This window comes from Rhinopithecus roxellana, chromosome 12 (genome assembly GCF_007565055.1).
Source record: "Rhinopithecus roxellana isolate Shanxi Qingling chromosome 12, ASM756505v1, whole genome shotgun sequence".
Lineage (NCBI taxonomy): Eukaryota > Metazoa > Chordata > Mammalia > Primates > Cercopithecidae > Rhinopithecus > Rhinopithecus roxellana.
The window spans coordinates 60,112,039-60,131,931 of NC_044560.1; positions in this window are offsets into that span (position 1 = coordinate 60,112,039).

Below are 19,893 nucleotides of genomic sequence, written 5' to 3' on the forward strand. Positions count from 1 at the left end.
AAGAACTTATCTGTCAAGGTAAGCAGAGACACGAAGAGATTTCTAATACAATCAGAGAAGTGCTAACGTGGACTATAAGGTAGTATAGCAAAAAGCTGCCTATGGGCCGGGCGCGGTGGCTCAAGCCTGTAATCCCAGCACTTTGGGAGGCCGAGGCGGGCGGATCACAAGGTCAGGAGATCGAGACCATCCTGGCTAACACGGTGAAACCCCGTCTCTACTAAAAAATACAAAAAACTAGCCGGGCGATGTGGCGGGCGCCTGTAGTCCCAGCTACTCGGGAGGCTGAGGCAGGAGAATGGCGTGAACCCGGGAGGCGGAGCTTGCAGTGAGCTGAGATCTGGCCAGTGCACTCCAGCTTGGGTGACAGAGCGAGCCTCCGTCTCAAAAAAAAAAAAAAAAAAAAAAAAAAAAAAAAAAAAAAAAAGCTGCCTATTATGACAGTAGGATAGCTCTTAATTTTACAAAGTAGCCAATTTTCTAAATATAACTTGGTATGCTGGAATAATTGGTTACCTTAGTGAAATAGACTTCTTGATTGACACACTCTGGATTAACCCATCAGTTTACATGCAATGTTTGATGCTTACCAATGATACCAATACATATTAGCTATTTACTTACCCTTGTTAGGTATTTTGTCCTCTTCTAGTTTTGCAGATGAGGATCTTCTGAAACAGTGGTTTTCAAAGAACATTTTTGGTTTTCGTGGAATGGACTTGGTATGCACAATTAGAAAACTGGCCTCTCTCAAAGATACTAAGTGCTGTGGTTTTGATTTGGAAAAAGCTAAGCTTATAAAAATGCTACTCTAATTCTCCTTGTCTAGATTTTCTCTTAGCGAGCATCCCCTCATGTATGAGATAGGGTACTGAACACGATTTATGCTTTATCTTATATGTCATCTGAAAAACAATGTTTCTGATTTTTAAAAAGTATAGATTCAATGAATTAGTTTAGCCTTGGAAAGTGGTTTCCCTAAAAGTTAGAATTTCTACCCCCTTGTGGTTCAGATAGGTTATTATATACATAATTTGATTAGTTTTAATTCTTAACAACTATTCAGTGAAAAGTAAATGGAAATATAAAAATGAAATAAACCAAGTACTTTCTTTTCCATAAAGCAAAACATGACCTCTTCTGCAGTAGCACTGGAGAAAAATGCAGAAATAAAATCCTACAAATTCATGGAATGGTGAAAGAACGCTGTGATATTTGAGAGAAGGTCCGCAGGCACATCATAACCATCTTCCAGCAACATCCCTCCTTTCTTACTCTTTTCTTTGCTGGCTCTCTTCTTCTTTATTCAACCTCCCTCCATGGAGGCTCCTCAGGCCTCTGACCTGGGTTCCTTTCCCCCACCCCACCCTCTTTTCTTAGGTGACTCATTTATTCCCATGGCTTTTAACATCTTTATGTTTATGACTCCAAAGCATATATCCACAGTCCAGACCTCTCCTCTGAGCTCTGAACTCAATTCCACTTCTTCCTTGACATCTCCACTCATTGTCTTGAAATTTTAGCCTGTCCAGGATGGAACTTTAGATTTTTCTTAAAAATTTTGTGTCCTTCAGTTTTCTCTGACAGGAAATGGCATCACAATTCCCCTCACTGCTCCTTCACCTGCTGCACCAAATGCATCAGCAAGTTCTTTTCATTGTGTCTCCAAACTACTTCCCCAATATGGCCCTTCTTCTCGGTTTCACTGTCACATCTTCACATCTCTGGGCTGCTGCTCCTTTTTCAGCTCCTGCCCTCCTCCATTTTGGACTGTGAAAATGCTGTGGCAGGACATGAGGGTGCAGCTTTTTTTTTTTTTTTTCCTCTAAGTGAGAATGTAAATGTCTCATTTCTTTCTCTCTGGAAGGGCTTGATATTAAGCCCCTCTGTCTCTGAGGGAAGGGACTCTTGTTTTTGGATGATTCATCTTCTGCTACTGTAGGGCGCACAGAGTCTACTGTGAGAAAGCTGGAAGGACGGAGGAGGCAAAAGGAAGAACTTTCACAGGTGTAGGCTAAAGGCTATAAAGAAGTTTGTGTGTGTGTGTGTGTGTTTAGGATGGGGAGAGAGAGTGATGCCTTTAGACATTCAAATAGAGGAAGACTGTTTCTTGTTTTTTCATAGGCATATTGTGGCCACATGGAGTGTTTAGACAGACAGGAACAAAAGTCTGCAAAAGCTTCCTGATCTCTCAGCACGGCACCGAACAGAGGCAGTAAGACCCGTAGGGACCACAGTGAGGGGTGGTATTTGAGCACTGTTAAGAGTTCTTGGAAACAGAAACAATAGGGTGGAGATACACATACACACACACACGTGTGTGTATATATATATATATATATATATATATGTACATAATATAGATATACACACACATCTCCACATATATACCCACACAAAGACAAATATATAAATATGAACATTATAGGAGTTGCTTATAGAGGCTAAGTCCCCAAAAGTCTGTTGTCTACAGCCCCGAGAACCAGGAAAGCTGCTGGTGTAATTCAATGTGAGTCCTAAAGCCTGAGAATAAAGGTGAGGATTTTGTTTGTCAGCAGCCTTGCCTGTTAACTGCCCAGCAGGAGTGTCACCCCATCAGCCTAGACTTTTTTGGCTTATATCTGTAGGTGCCCCACTCCCAGCCTCTTTATTTGCAATGACATGACCTAACACTCGTAAGACTTAGAAAAAAAGAGGTGGTTCCCTGGACACCTGGTGGAATGGTAGGGAAACCTTTGTGCCTGTGCTTGGGAGGCTGACCTAAACTAGCATGAGAACCCTGTCTGGGACATGAGAGAATGATCCTTTCTGCTACATGTTAATGGCATCACATCCCTCCTCTTCAAGCTTCTTTAGTAGCCTCTACAGCCCTGTCCACCCTATTGCCACGCTCCCCCTAGCTCTGTGCTCTGCTTACATTGAACTTCCTTTCACTTTCAAAGTCTTACATTTCTTAGAGCTTTTTTACTTGCTGTTTTCTCTGCCTTGAACATCCTTCCTCTTTTTGCACGGCCAAGTCCTTGTCTTCCTTTGGCTATTAGTTTAAATGTCGCTTCTTCGGAGAAGGCTTTCTTGATCTTCTCCCTTCCCTTGTTCTCTGTGTTCTCTATTTCAGCCCTTGTTTCTTTGCATCATAACACACGGCTGTTTGTAATTATTTTATTAGTAGGCTTTCTGTGCTATTCTGTACTTGAATGTCATTCTCAGGATAGGATCATTTCTGTCTTCCTCACTGTTGTAGCTGCAGCAATTAGCATGGAGCCTGGTGTATATTTTTGAATGTTTATTGTTTATTGAATTCCAATTTGAATGAGGTTCAGGGAAATTCTGAAATAGGAAGATAGACTGAAATAGAGATGGTGGCATTTTAATTTAAAAACATTGTTGATGAGGAACTCAAATATTTGTTGAATGCTTACTGAGTGCCCAGCACAGGAAATGGATCACCTCACCTCATCTTTACCAATCCTTGAAGTAGGTAATGATTACCCCCACTTTAAATGTGAAAAAACAGGCCCAGAGAAATTAAATTATTTGCTCTAGGGCACATATTTGGTTAGTGGCAAAGACAGGATTTGAACCTGGTTTTAAGTCCTGAATTCTCTCCAAAGCTGATTCTGTTAATATTTTACCAGAACACTGTAAAATGTACTACTTACTTGACTAAGAAGGTTGGGTAGGGGATTAAAGCCTGGAGACCTACGTTATAGGTTCAATTAACTGCTCTCTATAGCCTGAGTAAGGGAATAGCGTCACAGCGGTCAGGCCAACACGAAGTAGATTTACATGGTTATGTGATGGATTTTAGGTTAGAAATCATATGCTCAAGGACTTCAGTGATTCTTTAGGTTTGAAAATATGAATATTAGTAATTATTTTCGGGATTTTTTTTAAACCCTGTGGTCACTGGCATAATACATTCTTGCTAGTATGACTTAAGGAAAAAGATTAACACAAGAAAGGTCCTGACCATTTCTTGGAGAATGAGGATGAGGGCTGGCCTTAGAATCCTTCCAAGCTTCTTCTGGTTAAGGTGATTTCATAGTTTAATTGATTTGACTTGGACAGTGGATATTTTGCTTTCTGGAGTCATTATTGTTTATGTTTCAGAAAAGGATGATTTCTGTGTTCTTTAGGCTTTTTTATGATGTTATGAAAGAAAATTTTAAGAAGTAGCAGCTTGTTATCAAATACTCTGTGTGCCATTTACCAGTTGAAAATGGCATTAGCATTTGAGGTTTCATGGACCATGGAAGGTTATTAACCACTTATAAAATTCTGAGATATTTAAGTTCTGAGAAATGAATTGGGAAGTTATATTGCTTCAGAAGCCCACTTCTGGACTACAACTCTAATTTGTATGCTGAAGGGGTGAGTTTGTAGAGATGATTCTAAATTCCCTTAATATATTTCCTACTCAATGCTTTCCTATACATAAAGTCAGTCAATTTCAACATATTAACTTCTGAGTTAATGAATAAGGAATACTCATGAGGCTTCCCTCAATATTGAACTCAGACTGTAACTGTGTTGATTTAAAAAATGAAATCAATCATGTTCCTTTCCAGAGAATCAAATATTCATTTGTAATGGGGACATGTTTATTGAATTCCAATTTGAATGAGGTTCAGGGAAATTCTGAAATAGGAAGATAGACTGAAATAGAGATGGTGGCATTTTAAAGAGGGCTCATTCTGAAATCCTATAGAATGTTTCTGTGGTTTTCCTTTTTGACTTTTTTTGATAAACATAAGCACTTTGGTTTATTCTTTTAAAATTAAATAGCTATATTCCAGAAAGATTATTGCAGATGATCTAATGTTTATTTCACTAATTAGAAGGAGATTTCCCACTGTGTCACAACACCAAATGGCCTAGTATGGCAGAAATTAATTCACTAGGCTGTTTCTTTTTTCTACCTTGGCTGACCAGTAGGTGGCATTGCCTGCCCTGGCTGCCTCTTCAAGTCTCCTGTCTGCTTGGGAACCTGAATAACCAGTGAAGCATTTGTTATATTCTTGTATCCATTCTGATTTGTCCAGTCTGAGTCTTGAATTCATTCATGATCCTGCTAAGGATTGCCCCTTGACAACTAAAGTGTCTTTGATACCCAGATAGCTTCTTTTCCAAATCTTGGGGATTATAATCACGTAGTCCCAGAGGGTATTCAGAGTGAATGACTAATTCTACCTAACCAACCAAGGTTCCTCTAGACCTGAGAGGCGAAGAAATGACTGAGTGCTGCAGTGCTTCAGAGGTGATTATGGTTAATGTTCTGTGAAAGTTATAGATGACTTCATACCAAGCATAAAATTAAATAGGTACATTAATAACTTTAAAACCTTGTTCATGACTTTAAAACTTTTAAATGAGATTCAAGCAAACAGTTGATTGTGAATTAAATTGTCCTTTGCTTGAATAAAGTTGAACTTCTTTGCATTTATTAATCAATATTAGATGATAAATCACATCACAAAAGTCTTTATTTTGTTGAGATAAAATTATGGCCAGACATCGACTTGTAAGATGACTGTTTTGACAGCTCTCAGTTGAACTAACTTTTTCTTCTTGCTGATGTTTTTCAGATTCAAGTAAATTACTAACACTTTTGAGCTATAACACTGTGTATCCCTTTACTTATTGTATATTAGCTCTATTATCATCTGCTGTTACTTGGGAGACTCATTAGCTATAGTTAAATGGCATTTGTTAGAAACAAGAGTTTTTAAAGTTAGAACCATAATGGTTTCTAAAAATTATAAAAATATAAAACTTCTTCCTAATTGACCGTATTTACCAGTTCTTGACCTAGGGACTGTATGAATGACTTCATGCTGTGGTATGAGGTAGAGTTACCTGTAAGAGAAACAACTGAATCACTAATCAGTACCCTCAAGTTAGAATGTTTTCTCTGAGCTTTTTAACTGGATGTGGCATATTAGAGGATTACAGGGAATAGCAGAGACATAAAAGCAAAGGGGAAGTTGAAAGGAATCAGTGGCTTCTAGAGAGTTTCCCTTCACTACACCTACTGAAAAGCCCTGTTGTAACCATTGATCTTATTTTAAATGTCTGAATTCTTCATATTGCTTTGATAATAAGGATTTCATAATTTTTGGAGCTTAGTAATTGTTCCAGGAGTAGCATAGACAATTAGGTGGTGAATGTCAGACATTAAATTTTTGTTAGATTTATTAACATAACAGATTTGTGGCTCATTTTTACACCACTGTTTGTTTTCTCTGTCCACAGTGTTTTATTAGGTATGACATGTTCCTCCTAATTGGAACCAAATATCCCAACCAAACATCAGAAATGGATTTTAGTACCCTGTGAGAAATCATGTTCTAATGGACAGTCACAGGGGGCTATCTATGTGCCTCATTTTCTACGGATCTGGAGAATTATGACTCATCTCTTTGAAGCCACAAAAAATCTCCACTTTGGGCATCAGTCTCATTGCCCTTGAGAGAGTATGCTTCTTTTGATGATCTGGGGACCTCTTATTGTTTCTGGGCCCGATATAAACCATACTATTAGTCAGGATTCAGTGACAGAGAACAGAATCTACCCTGTTTTAAGCAGGAAGGGATTTAGTATAGTTTATCAAACAAACCCCGTAATTATTAGTAGGACTCAAGAGAAGACACTAAGCTGAGAAGACAGACACTACGATGAATTCCCAAAGCCTTACTCCCCAGGTGGGCTACTGAAGGAGCTGCTGCTCTGGTCAGGAAGCTTCTCCTGCTGAAGTGGTACCAACTCTGGTACCACACCAGTTCTGCTCTGTCTACAGTAGCACAGGCAATGCCTCATACCTGATCTTTCTCATGATTAACTCACTTCTGAAGTCAAGTCTTGAGTGCATGTGACTGACAGAACTTTAATCATATCCATAACCCATAACTGCAAGGAAATCTGGGAAAGGTCAGCTTTAGGTTTTTGGCCATGATCATATAAGGATAACACGAGGAGACTGGATTAGATGGTGAGCATGCCAATCTCTATATATTTTTTTGCCATTACCAGTGGTCTGTATGTAAGTCAGACCAACTCCAACTTACTTTCCAAATTGGTAAAAATCTATTCATCCAGACTTTCTTTTTTGGCATGATGGATAGTAACCAGATAGCCAGAACATTTTATATAGGTTGGTAAACTATTTATTCTTTTTTAATGCTTCTATGCTTCTCCTTTTAAATAAAATCAGCACTTTAGTGAATAAGAAATAGCTAACATCTCTTGTTGAGGCATATGTGAAAGTTGGTGAAGGTAACTATTGGACACAGGATAAAACAGTACCACCCAAGCAGACAACATTGCCTTAAGACAACATCATCTATATTAGAGGATTTTATTCTTGAAGACATAAAGTAAACATGAACTTCAAAGATTAATTGTTTTGGTGACTATAACCTTATAGTACAGTTTGAAATCAGGTAGTGTGATGCCTCCAGATTTGTTCTTTTTGCTTAGTCTTGCTTTGGCTATGTGGGCTCTTTTTTGGTTCCATATGAATTTTAGAATTGTTTTTTCTTTTTTCTTTTTCTTTTTTCTTTTTTCTTTTTTTTTTTTGAGAAGGAGTCTCGCTCTGTCGCCCAGGCTGGAGTGCAGTGGCCCGATCTCGGCTCACTGCAAGCTCCGCCTCCTGGGTTCAGGCCATTCTCCTGCCTCAGCCTCCCGAGTAGCTGGGACTACAGGCGCCCGCCACCGCGCCCAGCTAATTTTTTGTATTTTTAGTAGACACGGGGTTTCACCGTGTTAGACAGGATGGTCTCGATCTCCGACATCGTGATCCGCCCGCCTTGGCCTCCCAAAGTGCTGGGATTACAGGCGTGAGCCACTGCGCCCGGCCTGGAATTGTTTTTTCTAATTCCGTGAAGAATGATGATGGTATTTTGATGGGGGTTTTGTTGAATTTGTAGATTGCTTTTGGTAGTATGATCATTTTTCACAATATTGATTCTACCCATCCATGAGCATGGGATGTGTTTCCATTTGTTTGTGCCATCTTTGATTTCTTTCAGCAGTGTTTTGTAGTTTTCCTTGTAGAGGTCTTTCACCTCCTTGGTTAGGTATATTCCTAAGTATTTTATTTTATTTTATTTTTGCAGCTATTGTAAAAGGGGATGAGTTCTTGATTTGATTCTCTGCTTGGTTGCTGTTGTTGTATAGAAGCATGGTACTGGTATAAAAACAGGCACATAGACCAATGGAACAGAAGAGATAACCTAGAAATAAACCCAAATACTTACAGCCAACTGATCTTTGACAAAGCAAACAAAACATAAAGTGGGGAAAGGACACTCTTTTCAACAAATGGTGCTGGGATAATTGGCTAGCCACATGTAGGAGAATGAAACTGGATCCTTATCTCTCACCTTAATCAACTCAAGATGGATTAAAACCTTAAATCTAAGACCTAAAACTATAAAAATTATAGAAGATAACATTGGAAAAACCCTTCTCGACATTGGCTTAGGCAAGGATTTCATGCCCAAGAATCCAAGAACAAATGCAATAAAAACAAAGATAAATAGTTGGGACTTAATTAAAAGAGCTTTTGCATGGCAAAAAGAACAGTCAGCAGAGTAAACAGACAACCCCCAGAGTGGGAGAAAATCTTCACAATCTATATATCTGACAGATGACTAATATCTAGAATCTACAACAAACTCAAATCAGTAAGACAAAAACAATCCCATCAAAAAGTGGGCTGAGGACATGAACAGACAATTCTCCAAAGAAGATATACAAATGGCCAACAGACATATGAAAAAATGTTCAACATCACTAATGATCAGGGAAATGCAAATCAAAACCACAATGTGATACCACCTTACTCCTGCAAGAATGGCCATAATAAAAAAATTTAAAAAAAGTAGATGTTGGTGTGGATGCGGTGATCAGGGAACACTTCTACACTGCTGGTGGGAATATAAATTGGTACAGTCAATATGGAAAACTGTGGAGATTCCTTAAAGAACTAAAAGTAGAATTACCATTTGATCCAGCAATCCCACTACTGGGTATCTACCCAGAGGAAAATAAGTCATTACACAAAAAAGATACTTGCATACGTATGTTTATAGCAGCACAGTTCGTAATTGTAAAATCGTGGAACCAACCCAAATGCCCATCATTCAATGAGTGGATAAAGAAACTGTGGTATATACATACAATGGACTATTACTCAGCCATGAAAAGGAATTAATTAATGGCATTTGCACTGACCTGGATGAGATTGGAGACTATTATTCTAAGTGAAGTAACTCAAGAATGGAAAATGAAACATCGTAAGTTCTCATTGATATGTGCGAGCTAAGTTAGGAGGACGCAAAGCCATGAGAATGCTACAATGGACTTTGGGGACTTGTGGGGAAAGAGTGGGAGGGGGGCTAGGGATAGGGATAAAAGACTACAAATAGGATACAGTGTATACTGCTTGGGTGATGGGTGCGCCAAAATCTCGGGAATCACCACTGAAGAACTTAACGTAACCAGATACCACCTCTACCCCAATAACCTATGGAAACACACACACACACATACACACACACACACACACACAGATGGTTGAGTTGTGTGGTATGTGGCATCTTGTTGGTACACACCTTTCTCTGCATTTCTCTTTGGTGATATGGCACATATCAGGGCTACTTTTAGTTTGGGACTCGCTGGGAAACCATCTGTTGTGGTTTTGTTTTGTTTCAGTTGTATTTTAGTTGCCTTTTTGAGTGTCTGAAGTGTTCCAGTTTTCTTTTCTTGAAAAAAATCCTTTGTTCTGATACAAAGTCTTTTACTTGAAAGAATTTTATTAGGCTGACTTCATTATTACAGAGTGTCTGAATGCAAAGGATATAGAAAAATCATATTAAAGAACTAATAGGCTTTTAACTGATTTAAATGAGCAAAGACCTTTTTTTGCTTCCTTCTTGTCCATGCTCAAGCATCTTCCCAATCCCAATAAATTACATATTTACTTTCCAAATTGGATTTCACAGGCAGTGGTAAATATTAGTGATATTTTCCTTTATTTACTGTAAGAACTGATCCAATTGAACACTTTTTCTCCTTCGGTTATTCTAGACACTGACTCTTAATTAGTGAAATTCTATCCCTGATTATTTGAGATTGTCGAGGGACTAGTTCAGCCATTCTCATAATGGATATTTTCACTTTTGTTTTAAAAACCATAGATAATGTCATGTTTTAAATGTCCTATACACTGAGAAATTCATACTGCTGTAAATCTCTTGGCTCTAAGATATAAAAGCAGCAGTGTAAGTGAAAATATCATTGCTATATCATTTAATGTACTACAGAACAAGCCCTGAACTTAGAATTTCATTTTGGCCAGAAAATGTTGTATAACATTTTAAAACTGAAATGTACAACATTTTCAGTTTTAGGAAAAGTCTGGGATTTCCTAAGCCTATCCCTCTTGACACGTTGTGGTGAAGGTTTTGGTATCTTTTTTTCTTTTTTTTTTTTGAGATGGAGTCTCACTGTCGCCCAGGCTGGAGTGCAGTGGTGCTACCTTGGCTCACTGCAACTTCTGTCTCACGGGTTCAAGTGATTTTCCTGCCTCAGCCTCCCGAGTAGCTGGGATTATAGGTGTGTGCCACCATGCCTTTCTAATTTTTCTATTTTTAGCAGAGATGGGGTTTCACCATGTTGGCCAGGCTGGTCTTGAACTCATGACCTCAGGTGATCCACCCACCTCGGCCTCCCAAAATGCTGGGATTACAGGTGTGAGCCACGGTTCCTGGCCTGGTTTTTGTATCTTATAGATTCCTCTTTCTGTAGGATCTGTAAGATCCTGTAGATCCGTATAGATTCCTTTTTCTTCTTTTTCAAGTCAGACTCTTTCACCATCTGTTACAGGTGAGAGAGAAACATTTGTGAACACATCCAATTAAATAATACAGTGAAGAATGGCAGAGAGAGAAATGGCTCATAATGGGAGACAACATTGCATTACAGTTAAGGAAATGGGTTGAATAAATTACTTAACTCCTGCAATATTCCATTTCCTCAGCTCTTAAATGGGACTAATACCACCTGCTTGTTATGAGGTTGTTGTAAAGATTACATTAGGTTATGTACCTAAAGCTCTTAGCACAGTATCTGGAACATATAAATATTCAATACGTTTATTTATTACCGCTTTTGATACTCTCTGGGCAGACACTGAGTTTTCAAAAGCTGGTGGAGAAATTTCTGAATATGACGGCAGCTACCTAGAAGTGACTGATTTGTCTTCTCCACCTTCTCACTTAAATAATCTTGAAACACATTGAAAACTAGAATATTCGGCAACAATCCGCCTTACTTGAGAAGAAATTTTGACCAATAAACGACAGACAAAAAGCTATAATTTCAAAAAAAAAAAAATCCTCAAATTGATTCATTGTGAGTAGAAAGCCTGAATTGTTCAATGACCCTGTGGGAATTTTCCCCCAACCTTCCTAATGATGCTGTGTGCAAATAGTTAGAAAAATGGCAATTTTTAAGTTTCGGAAAAAGATAATCTTGTTTTATAGAAGCTGTTGCAGAGCACAGATATGTCATGCTGAAATTTTATCAATTAATTTACAAATGTAGTGTGATGCTGACACAAAACTTGATAAAAAGGGGTTTAGAGTACTTGAGCAGAAATTTGGGTCAAAGATGATCACTGGATTAGAATATCACTAAAATACTATGTTTGCAAGACATTTAATGTCATGAGAAAATATATTATGTTTAGTGAAAAGGAATGACAAAATATCCTTATATTCAACAGGATCCCTTTTGTTAGTAAAAAAAAAAAGTAAATATTAGCTTGGTGCAAAAGTAACGGCGGCTTCTGCCATTACTTTTGCACCAACCTAATATTAACAATAGTAAAAGCTGGGTAGTACAATTGTGAGTGACTTTTGTGTTTTTCCTTGTGCCTTTGTCTAGTTTTGAAATTCTCTACAATGATTGTGCATTATTTCTATAATTAGAAAAGGAATATTATTTAACAAGAAGACTCTGGCCATATCAAAATGGAGGCAAGAATATTGCAAAATTGAATTCTTTATGAAAAAAGATTGGTTAGACAATTTCTCATGGCTAACTTTGTCTTTAGTAAGCTTTTGGAGGTTTCACTTTTATTTCTTTTCTTCATTTTCGATTTAGTCCCTTAAAACATTTTTTTTTTAAATGGGTGAGTTCTATCTGCTCAAGTTGTGAAGGACACCTAATTGGAATATAGCAGGCAGAATATTCTTAACTGGAATATTCCCTAGGTGATGTTTTAGTGATGAGCTTTCTGTTGTAATTTTTTTTGTCTGCTTCCTGTAATGGATCAAAAATGGAAGAAGGCTGGTTTACTGAACATTCAACAGCAAGTAACTTATAACAAAAGTTTAAGGTATATAAACAGAAATTCAATAAATTAATTAGAAAACATGGTTGGACTTTAAAAATAGGAAAACTTTACATGCTAACTTGTGTTTACATTAATTCCAAAATAACATTGAATTTAGAACTATAGAGGTCTCTCTCTGCATACAACAGATACTCAATATTACATGAAAAAATGAATTTGTTTTTAAAACTTTATTAATTGGTACTCCACTTATCTTTCATGTCCCAAAGAGATTTCATCAAGGATTCTAGAGTATTCCTTCTCCCTTTTGTTCTTAGTCTTAACAGATAATATTCTTACTGAGTAAGATCATTGTACCATTCTCCAATGTTCTACATCTTCAAAAAATCCACTTATATCACCTGAATTTCAAAAAAATGTAGTATTTTAAGGATTACTTAAAATTCTATTAGGAATTTGTGAATAACATTGGTCACATATATTAATTAAATATCAGTAATATGTATATTTTAGATATTGCTTTGTTTAGAGGAGAGAAAAATTTAATGTATTAATTAATAAAGTATTCAAATTCTGAAAGTATTGTGAAGAGGAAGAAAAATCACTTGAGATTTTTAATACCCAAAGATAAATGCTGTTAATATTTTGGTGTGCATACTTCTGGTATTATTCCTATCTGTTTGCTTATATATTTTAACATATTGGGATCACATTATACATATCATTTTAGATCCTGATTTTTTTCATTTAACCATATAGAAGGCATTTCTAATATAATAAATATTCTTCTACAGCATGATTTTAATGATTTAATATTACCCCATCTGATGACTGTCATGATTTACAGTCTTCATTGTCTGGGCTTATTTGTAGCCATTCTTCTTGGGAAGAATTTCCACATACTTGAAAGAACTTGAGTGTTGTGATCTAAGCTGTTTCTCCTTTAGGGGCTACCCCAAGCCCAGTAATGCTGTGGTTCTTGCAGACTCGTAGAGGTATCGCCTTGATGCTCTTGGACGAGATTCGGGAGAGTTCTCTGTGTTGCCAGGCAAAGACTTTTTCTCCTACCTTTCTCCCAAACATACAGAGTCGTTCTAAAGCTGGGGGTGAAGTGACACAAGCACCCGTGTGGCCACCACTGCTTTGACTGTGCTGGGTCAGACCTGAAGCCAGCATAGCACTGGGTCTTGTCCAAGGCCTGCTGTAACCACTTCCTGGCCACTGTCTATGTTTGCTCAAGTCCGGGGGCTCTACAATCAGCAGGTGGCAAAGCCAGCCAGGTCAGTGTCCTCTTCTGGGTGACGAGGTCCCCTAAACCCTGGGTGGGTTCAGAAGTGCCATACAGGAGTCAGGGACTAGAGTTAAAAACCTTAGAACTCTATCTGGTGTCTATTGTATTGTGGCTGAGCTGGCAGTCAAACAAGACACAGTCCTTGCCACTCTTCCCTCCCCTTTTCCAAAGGCAGAGGAGCCTCACTCCATAGCCATCACTACCCCTGACCATGAGGAGTACTGTCAGACTATCACTAATGTTCCCTTAAAGCCTAAGGTCTCTTAAGTCAGCTTGTCCTGAATCCTGCCTACCCTTGGAGTCACCCTTAAGGGCAGTGGGCCCTGCTCTGGTGCAGGGCAGGTCTAGCAATTCCATCCAAGAGTCAAGTCCTGGAATCAGAGACCTCAAGAGCCTTCTTGGTGCTCTACCCACTGTGGCTGTGCTGGTACCTGAAGCCAGCAAGACTGAGAGGCTCACCCAAGGTCCTTGATGTAGTATGATGCCTCACAATTGCGGTGCTCTCTCTGCCCCTCCTTCTGCACCTTGGAGGGAGTGGTGGCCTGAGTGACTCAGGATTATTTTTTCTATCTCTTTAGTGCCTATTTCAGTGAGATGAGATTAAAACCAGGTACTATGAGTGCTCACCTGATTTTTGGTTCTTATGCAGGTGTTTCGTCTTTCTTTCTTTCTTTCTTTCTTTCTTTCTTTCTTTCTTTCTTTCTTTCTTTCTTTCTTTCTTTCTTTCTTTCTTTCTTTCTTTCTTTCTTTCTTTCTTTCTCTCTCTCTCTCTTTCTCTCTCTTTCTTTCTTTCTTTCTTTCTTTCTTTCTTTTCTTTCTTTCTTTCTCTTTCCCTCTCTCTCTCTCTCTCTCTCTCTCTCTCTCTTTCTTTCTTTCTTTCCTTTCTTTTGAGACAGAGTCTCATTCTGTTGCCCAGGTTGGAGTGAAGTGGTGTGATCTCATCTCACTGCAACCTCTGTCCCTGGGTTCAAGCAATTCTCCTGCCTCAGCCTCCCAAGTAGCTGGGATTACAGACACCTGACACCACCACACCTGGCTAATTTTTGTATTTTTAGTAGAGACAGGGTTTCACCATGTTGGTCAGACTCAGCTTGAACTCCTGACCTCAAGTGATCCACCCGCTTCAGCCTCCCAAAGTGCTGGGATTACAGGCGTGAACCACTGCACTCAGCCAATAGGTGTTTTCTCTGGGTAGACAGTTTTTAACTTGGTGTCCTTGTGGGTGGTGGGAGGCATAATGGGTGGAGCCTTTACTCTGCCTTTGTATCTGCCTCTGTATCATGATTTATGTACACTGAAAATTTAGGTTTGTAAAAATAGCTTGTTGGTATTACAAATGACATCAAAGTTTTTCCTTTTCCCACTAAAGGGATATAAGATTCCTCAGACATATACAACCCCCCAAATCCATCAATTTATCATCATAAAAAGATAATTCTTGAATGATTTATTTTTTCCCAAACTTTGAAGTGTAAAGCAGAACACTTGATTTTTATTGTATTATTTTTATAAATTTATAGACTATGAAGGAAGGGAAATTGCAGGCTATAAAAGAGGATGACTGATTCTAAGGTGTATCTGAGAAATGGAAAAGAGGGCTAATTGAAAAGCATAATGTGGGGGCGGAGCAAGATGGCCGAATAGGAACAGCTCCAGTCTCCAACTCCCAGCACGAGCGACACAGAAGACCGGTGATTTCTGCATTTTTCAACTGAGGTACTGGGGTCATCTCACTAGGGAGTGCCGGACAATCGGTGCTGGTCAGTTGCTGCAGCCCGACCAGCGAGAGCTGAAGCAGAGCGAGGCATTGCCTCACCTGGGAAGCGCAAGAGGGAAGGGAATCCCTTTTCCAAGCCAGGGGAACTGAGACACACAACACCTGGAAAATCGGGTAATTCCCACCCCAATACTGTGCTTTAAGCAAAGGGCACACCAGGAGATTATACCCACACCTGGCTGGGAGGGTCCCACGGCCACGGAGCCTCCCTCATTGCTAGCACAGCAGTCTGCGATCTAACCGCAAGGCAGCAGCGAGGCTGGGGGGAGGGGCGCCCGCCATTGCTGAGGCTTAAGTAGGTAAACAAAGCCGCTGGGAAGCTCGAACTGGGTGGAGCTCACAGCAGCTCAAGGAAACCTGCCTGTCTCTGTAGACTTCACCTCTGGGGACAGGGCACAGCTAAACAACAACAACAAAAAAAGCAGCAGAAACCTGTACAGATGCAAACGACTCTGTCTGACAGCTTTGAAGAGAGCAGTGGATCTCCCAACACGGAGGTTGAGATCTGAGAATGGACAGACTGCCTGCTCAAGTGGGTCCCTGACCCCCAAGTAGCCTAACTGGGAGACATCCCCCACTAGGGGCAGTCTGACACCCCACACCTCACAGGGTGGAGTACACCCCTGAGAGGAAGCTTCCAAAGTAAGAATCAGACAGGTACACTCACTGTTCAGCAATATTCTATCTTCTGCAACCTCTGCTGCTGATACCTAGGCAAACAGGGTCTGGAGTGGACCTCAAGCAATCTCCAACAGACCTACAGCTGAGGGTCCTGACTACTAGAAGGAAAACTATCAAACAGGAAGAACACCTATATCAAAACCCCATCAGTACGTCACCATCATCAAAGACCAGAGGCAGATAAAACCACAAAGATGGGGAAGAAGCAGGGCAGAAAAGCTGGAAATTCAAAAAATAAGAGCGCATCTCCCCCTGCAAAGGAGCGCAGCTCATCGCCAGCAACAGATCAAAACTGGTCAGAGAATGACTTTGACGAGATGAGAGAAGAAGGCTTCAGTCCATCAAACTTCTCAGAGCTAAAGGAGGAATTACGTACCCAGCGCAAAGAAACTAAAAATCTTAAAAAAAGAGTGGAAGAATTGACAGCTAGACTAATTAATGCAGAGAAGGTCATAAACGAAATGACAGAGATGAAAACCATGACACGAGAAATACCTGACAAATCCACAAGCTTCAGTAACCGACTCGATCAACTGGAAGAAAGAGTATCAGCGATTGAGGATCAAATGAATGAAATGAAGCGAGAAGAGAAACCAAAAGAAAAAAGAAGAAAAAGGAATGAACAAAGCCTGCAAGAAGTATGGGGTTATGTAAAAAGACCAAATCTACGTCTGATTGGGGTGCCTGAAAGTGAGGGGGAAAATGGAACCAAGTTGGAAAACACTCTTCAGGATATCATCCAGAAGAACTTCCCCAACCTAATAGGGCAGGCCAACATTCAAATTCAGGAAATACAGAGAACACCACAAAGATACTCCTCGAGAAGGGTAACTCCAAGACACATAATTGCCAGATTCACCAAAGTTGAAATGAAGGAAAGAATCTTAAGGGCAGCCAGAGAGAAAGGTCGGGTTACCCACAAAGGGAAGCCCATCAGAATAACAGCAGACCCCCCGGCAGAAACTCTACAAGCCAGAAGAGAGTGGGGGCCAATATTCAACATTCTTAAAGAAAAGAATTTTAAACCCAGAATTTCATATCCAGCCAAATTAAGTTTCATAAGTGAAGGAGAAATAAAATCCTTTACAGATAAGCAAATGCTTAGAGATTTTGTCACCACCAGGCCTGCCTTACAAGAGACCCTGAAGGAAGCCCTAAACATGGAAAGGAACAACCGGTACCAGCCATTGCAAAAACATGCCAAAATGTAAAGACCATCGAGGCTAGGAAGAAACTGCATCAGCTAACGAGCAAAATAACCAGTTAATATCATAATGGCAGGATCAAGTTCACACATAACAATATCAACCTTAAATGTAAATGGACTAAATGCTCCAATTAAAAGACACAGACTGGTAAACTGGATAAAGAGTCAAGACCCATCAGTCTGCTGTATTCAGGAGACCCATCTCACATGCAGAGACATACATAGGCTCAAAATAAAGGGATGGAGGAAGATCTACCAAGCAAATGGAGAACAAAAAAAAGCAGGGGTTGCAATCCTAGTCTCTGATAAAACAGACTTTAAACCATCAAAGATCAAAAGAGACAAAGAAGGACATTACATAATGGTAAAGGGATCAATTCAACAGGAAGAGCTAACTATCCTAAATATATATGCACCCAATACAGGAGCACCCAGATTCATAAAGCAAGTCCTTAGAGACTTATAAAGAGACTTAGACTCCCATACAATAATAATGGGAAACTTCAACACTCCACTGTCAACATTAGACAGATCAACGAGACAGAAAGTTAACAAGGGTATCCAGGAATTGAACTCATCTCTGCACCAAGCGGACCTAATAGACATCTATAGAACTCTCCACCCCAAATCAACAGAATATACATTCTTCTCAGCACCACATTGCACTTATTCCAAAATTGACCACATAATTGGAAGTAAAGCACTGCTTAGCAAATGTAAAAGAACAGAAATTATAACAAACTGTCTCTCAGACCACAGTGCAATCAAACTAGAACTCAGGACTAAGAAACTCAATCAAAACCACTCAATACATGGAAACTGAACAACCTGCTCCTGAATGACTACTGGGTACGTAACAAAATGAAGGCAGAAATAAAGATGTTCTTTGAAACCAATGAGAACAAAGATACAACATACCAGAATCTCTGGGACACATTTAAAGCAGTGTGTAGAGGGAAATTTATAGCACTAAATGCCCACAAGAGAAAGCAGGAAAGATCTAAAATTGACACTCTAACATCACAATTAAAAGAACTAGAGAGGCAAGAGCAAACACATTCAAAAGCTAGCAGAAGGCAAGAAATAACTAAGATCAGAGCAGAACTGAAGGAGATAGAGACACAAAAAACCCTCCAAAAAAATCAATGAATCCAGGAGTTGGTTTTTTGAAAAAATGAACAAAATTGACAGACCGCTAGCAAGACTAATAAAGAAGAAAAGAGAGAAGAATCAAATAGACGCAATAAAAAATGATAAAGGGGATATCACCACCGACCCCACAGAAATACAAACTACCATCAGAGAATACTATAAACGCCTCTACGCAAATCAACTAGAAAATCTAGAAGAAATGGATAATTTCCTGGACACTTACACTCTTCCAAGACTAAACCAGGAAGAACTTGAATCCCTGAATAGACCAATAGCAGGCTCTGAAATTGAGGCAACAATTAATAGCCTACCAACCAAAAAAAGTCCAGGACCAGATGGATTCACAGCTGAATTCTACCAGAGGTACAAGGAGGAGCTGGTACCATTCCTTCTGGAACTATTCCAATCAATAGAAAAAAGAGGGAATCCTCCCTAACTCATTTTATCATCCTGATACCAAAGCCTGGCAGAGACACAACAAAAAAAGAGAATTTTAGACCAATATCCCTGATGAACATCGATGCAAAAATCCTCAATAAAATACTGGCAAACCGGATTCGGCAGCACATCAGAAAGCTTATCCACCATGATCAAGTGGGCTTCACTTGAAGGCTGGTTCAACATTCACAAATCAATAAACATAGTCCAGCATATAAACAGAACCAAAGACAAGAACCACATGATTATCTCAATAGATGCAGAAAAGGCTTTTGACAAAATTCAACAGCCCTTCATGCTAAAAACGCTCAATAAATTCGGTACTGATGGTATGTACCTCAAAATAATAAGAGCTATTTAAGACAAACCCACAGCCAGTATCATACTGAATGGGCAAAAACTGGAAAAATTCCCTTTGAAAACTGGCACAAGACAGGGATGCCCTCTCTCACCACTCCTATTCAACATAGTCTTGGAAGTTCTGGCTAGGGCAATCAGGCAAGAGAAAGAAATCAAGGGTATCCAGTTAGGAAAAGAAGAAGTCAAATTGTCCCTGTTTGCAGATGACATGATTGTATATTTAGAAAACCCCATTGTCTCAGCCCAAAATCTCTTTAAGCTGATAAGCAACTTCAGCAAAGTCTCAGGATACAAAATCAATGTGCAAAAATCACAAGCATTCTTATACACCAGTAACAGACAAACAGAGAGCCAAATCATGAATGAGCTTCCATTCACAATTGCTTCAAAGAGAATAAAATACCTAGGAATCCAACTTACAAGGGACGTAAAGGACCTCTTCAAGGAGAACTACAAACCACTGCTCAGTGAAATCAAAGAGGACACAAACAAATGGAAGAACATGCCATACTCATGGATAGGAAGAATCAATATTGTGAAAACGGCCATACTGCCCAAGGTTATTTATAGATTCAATGCCATCCCCATCAAGCTACCAATGAGTTTCTTCACAGAATTGGAAAAAA